The following is a 5,220-nucleotide window of genomic DNA, read 5'->3' as shown; positions in this document are numbered from 1 at the left end:
GCAGACAGTTTGTGTGGATGTAGATTGTGAGGGATCCTGAAATTTTAGTTTGTTGGCTGGTACTTCTGATGAAATTCTAGTGTGCTTCCTCCTATTTTAGGAGGAATGTGACATTGCTGTCTGGGATTTGTAGGATGATTCTGGCTCTTAATGTCTTTGGTTTGAGAACTCGTTGTTGGCATTTATTTAAGAAATAAGATATCATTTTTAGAGTTTCATTGGGATGTGACATGAAGTGGGTCACGTGATCAAATTCTATAAAGCCCGAAGGGTGTTATAGTAGATTACTTCAAGTCACATCCCAATGAAACTCTAAAATAATGATATTTTATTTCTTATATTTATATACATGTAATTATCAACCATAAATTGAAATGTTTTAGGTTTAACTGTCAGACCCATTTCAATTTCATTTTTATAAAGGCTCAAACTTTCAGGTAAAACCTGAGAATGGAACCCAAACTTCCCCTCTTTTTCCATGTCCTCTGTTACACCTGATAACAGGTGCTTGTAGTTTAACACTAACCAGGTAGCAATCACTGTGGGCAATCTCAAGGTTTTATCTAAATAAAATAATGGCATCTCTTTACTTGCAAGATTCAGGTCCTGATGAGAATCATAAAAATGGTCTTGCTCACTGCAATGGATGGCACAAGACTTAGAAATGGGTGACATTTTTTCTCATAAAAAGAAAAAACAATAGTTTGAGAAAACAATTGCGACAAATATTTTTTAAGGTCATCAGACTTCACTTCTATCTGAGAGAGAGTATTGTGCGTGGAATCTTCATCCGATGAATCTGCATCCAAATTCTCTGGAACTACAGTTGCACCTACATCAACATCATTTTCAAACCTTTGCCTTTTAGATCTTCTTGTCTCCTTTGCAAGTTTTCCAATTAAAATATCAAACCGCCCATACCATGTTTTAACGTTCCCTGTAATAGATCATAAGTAAGCCAAATAAAATTAATTCTTAGGTTCTTGGGCCAATTTTCTCAACAAAAAAAAAAAAAGAAAAAAAGAATGATGCATTTTATTTTTTTCTTTTTAATTGCATTAAAATAGACAAGGGAGGCTTTTATTATTCCCGATTTTCCACAAAATAGTTGTAAAATTCTTCATTCATAAATAAACAGTAATTAACTTGCAGATCTAATTAACTAAGAATCGCCTGCTGTAAAATATGATTGATCCATGAAAAATACTTATTGCAACTACAGACATCAAAAAATTCATCAGGATTTACAAATACCTGTCATATTTCAGATTGCAGTGGGTTTTTTTTAAATCATTATACTGGTATTTATTCTCAGTTTAGAAAAGAACAGAATTGTAAACAGAAATTCTCAAATAAAATGAAAGTTAAGCCAGTGTTACAATTTTCATGCAAGCACCAACGACAAAGAATCAATGGATACAAAAGATGCTTTTTTTTGAATAAACCTATGAAAAATGACACTAACGAACTGTTATTCGTCTCGAAAGTCCATAAAACAAATATACATATACAAAGTAGAGCAAGCACGGACCTCTAAAGTGTTAGAGGTGGGATCAGGTGCCATGGAGGAGTAAGCATCCCCTGCCGACAGGTCGCACCTGCCGTGTTCTCTTTGTCTTAATTTGGTGGGGGGGGGGGGGGGACGGAAGAAACGGTAGTCAGTTCGCTGTGTAAAAAATGGTCTAACAAGTATGAAAAACGTTAGTCAGCATTTGACTTAATGGAATATTGTATTTGCCGACAAGGTCATTGTAGCGACCACAGAACTTGCGTAAAGATGATTTTAATCAGTTTATTTTTGTGAAAAATACAATACTTTATTCTAAGAGATTTCCTGTGTTTTGATTTAATTATGACGGACAATTTCCCTACTGAACACTCTTTGAAGGACAGGATTTTTCTGATATTTCTTGCAGTCTTCCTTGTAAAGAGTGTATTGGTAGTTATGAGTCTTTCCTTAGTTGTCGATCTTCCGGTAGTTGTTTTCATGGTGGGATTTTTGGTAGTTATACGCATTCAAAACTTACATCATCAGCTGCAAGTGAAAGAACATTTTCTTCCACTATTTGATAGTTTTCCCTTTAAAGACTGGATACTTGATTATCTGGTTATCCCTGTCAGCAGCACTCATATTCTTCTTATACATAACATAACGTAGAATACATTGAATGTCTGTGTAGTGAGATTAATTAAATAGTCCATAAATTCAATAAATTGTGATTGATCTATGCTATAAACCTGGTGAGAGCTTATCAGAGCAGACAGTTTGTGTGGATGTAGATTGTGAGGGATTCTGAAATTTTAGTTTGTTGGCTGGTACTTCTACTGAAATTCTCGTGTGCGTCCTCCTATTTTAGGAGGAATGTGACATTGCTGTCTGGGATTTGTAGGATGATTTTGGCTCTTAATATCTTTGGTAAGAGAACTCCTTGTTGGCATTTATTTCAGTATGCAAGGTGTTTTATTTGTTCTATAGAGTTTAATGTGGAGTTTCCTAAGAGTTCTGAAAATGGCAATGTTTTCTTCTAGTATTCTGATATCTTCTGAATTCACAAAATTTATATCTTTCCCATGGTGTTAATAATAAAGGAACACAGTAAAATGTTGACTAGTTAGATGGAAAACACTTTCCACATGAATAAACCTGATTTGTCCCCGAAAGGACTGATTGCTTGATGTTCTGTTGCATGGAGATGTTTGATTACTGTAAAAGCACAAATATTCGTGGGGGATTAAATTTCGTTTATTTCGTTGTTATCAATTATCAACGAAATTAAATCCCACACAAAATTTTTAATTGACTATATATTGTATAGGCATACTCTCAAAACAACGAATTAAATGCCCACGAAACTGGTTTTGATTACAAATCAACGAAATTTTATCCCCACGAAAATTTGTGCTTCTACAGTATGTGATTTTGACATTGTTGTTACTCTTATGATTAACTCATTGAGGGGTTGTTGCCAAGGCAGGTCTGATACCTCACGCAACTTCCTAAACTGCTCATCATATAACCTCCAGGCTGAATCACTATTGGAGGCATGGAGGTGACGGACTGTTGACATGTACTTAAGCAAATTTGAGGCTGACTGTGAATTTGACTCAATATAGATTGACTTGAAAGTTATAAAGGCAATTGTCCATTGATAGTTTCACTGAATGTTTGGCATTTAATGTGATTGATCCATGATCAATTTGTACAGATACAGTTTCCTGTTTGTGTAAAGGCAGTAACACCCTTAAGTCACTATACTGGTTAGCCCAGATTTTTTGCTTTACATGCAAGGGAATTGTTGCCCCCAATGGTATACCCCCTGATAACTGCAGTGGTGTAAAATTGTTATCATCCACTGAACTACTTACAATATAGACTCACCCCAAAAAATATCCCAAGTTTGGTGGAAACTTGATTGTTGGGCTGCACCTAAAACATTGTTTGTATTCACAGCTGTGTAAGTTGTGTCAGGCAAACTATTCCCTGAAGGCACTTGTTGTGGCATGTCTAAGTCCTTACTGGGCCCAGGGGATACTGGAATTTCTTAAAACTTTAAAAAAAAAAAAATCAAATATTGATTTCAATCTGTGTATTGTAAACAAATGAAATTAGTAAACTTATCAATTTAGTTAAGATTTGTTGCACAAGACCTAAGCTGTTTAAATTAATATAGCATTTTCAAGTAATTTTGAGTTCATATAGCATATTCAAGAAATGTATAATGCTATAAATGTTATCGTGGTTATCTACAGCTATATGAAATGGATTTTCATGAAGCAATGCATTAATTGCCACATGCATATAAATAAAACAAGCTTGCAAGACGCCCCTCTTTACGCTTTGAGGGTATTTTCTCATCTGGCTGCTGTCGGTGCTGGAGCACCTGATGTGTACGCCGTCTGTACTTAGGAATGATAAGTCCTTCTAGAAACCATGGTGATGGTGAAATGATATATGGTCGAGAGAAGAGGCCCTGTTCTGTAGTTCTGCACTATAAACTGGTTGGTTCTTTCGTACAGGCTTCTGGCTCACTTGTCTTTATAGCAGGCATGTATAGTCTTAGCTGCTTCTTTCAGAGCAAGGTACTTTTATCGAGTCTGGCTCCTAAGACATGGTATGCTCTAAATGTTTAAAATTAATGCAAGCTGACTTCTTCATTTTACTGTTCTTCGTTCTGGTCTATACATTGATGCATGAAAGACATAAAACTAAAAACTTAGAAAGTTATTTCTTAAATATGGCGACCATGAGCCTGAGTTGACAAATGTTTTTGGAGAACCCCTTTCCTGGATATTGTGAACCTTGCGCCAAAGCAGATCCACTAAATGGATGGCGTTTCGAATTACACCCATCCTCAACTTGTAGTTGCCTCGAAAAACAAGTTCCATTTTAAATTTGAGCTAGCGTTGCTCAGTTGTGGCATTGCCACAGAAAAGGTGGGATCTGAACCACAAATGTTTGGCCTTGAAGCCTCTGTGGGCACTTTAGTAAGCTGCTCTGAGGCAGCGTGCTCTGCCATGCTAATTAATGGCACCAGCAATCTCTTGGTCCGTCGCTGTCGAATTTTTCACAGTACATGAATTTGGAGAGTCTGATTGATGTTGAATTATAATATTATCCTGATTGTCATCCATAATAAAGTTATAACACACAAAATGAAAGATAAAAACGTTCAAAAATAAGTTGAAATAAAAAAGAGTTGGGTTACACAACGTGGGTTGTCTTCTCTGAGCGAACACTGAATTAACTATGATGGGTAATGGCGGGAAATCTATTATTGTTTCTATGAATAAGTGGTCATTATCTGTGCATGTGCTGGATACTGCATATTTAGCTATGAATGTACGTAAGAGGACAAGAGATAATGTTTAGCCATATCAATGATATCTCGTTCATACAGATCTAGTTTTTGTCTTTTTGAGGTGTATGTTTTTGTAAATCCAGAAAGCCTTTATATAGGATTCTTCTCTGGTTTCTGACTAGATGAAACATTCAAAGTATATTTGCTTATATGTCTTATATATTGAGGTGTAAGGAATTTAAAGGACCATATTTTTCTTTCCTCATCACAGTTGTACAACTTTAAATAGAAATGGTAAACTGCATTTGAAAACTAGCAGGGACTATATTTTTGGCGGAATGGTGGCGTATGAAAATGTCTTCTTTTCTGCCTCTCAAAATTATAATAGACCAATGAATTTAGTTATAATTTTTACACAATT

The 5,220-nt window shown here is 35.5% G+C and overlaps 1 pseudogene; it reads right to left on the bottom strand.

Annotated features, from left to right (window-relative positions):
• Positions 1-186: 186 nt before the first annotated feature.
• On the bottom strand, positions 187-944 carry LOC134282392 (uncharacterized; annotated as a pseudogene).
• Between the last annotated feature and the right edge of the window lie 4,276 nt (positions 945-5,220).

This window comes from Saccostrea cucullata, unplaced genomic scaffold (genome assembly GCF_032062105.1).
Source record: "Saccostrea cucullata isolate Sc308-1 unplaced genomic scaffold, CSIRO_AGI_Scuc_v1 ctg312, whole genome shotgun sequence".
Lineage (NCBI taxonomy): Eukaryota > Metazoa > Mollusca > Bivalvia > Ostreida > Ostreidae > Saccostrea > Saccostrea cuccullata.
Note: the sequence above shows the minus strand (reverse complement) of the source record. Positions and strands in the feature narration are given on the sequence as shown.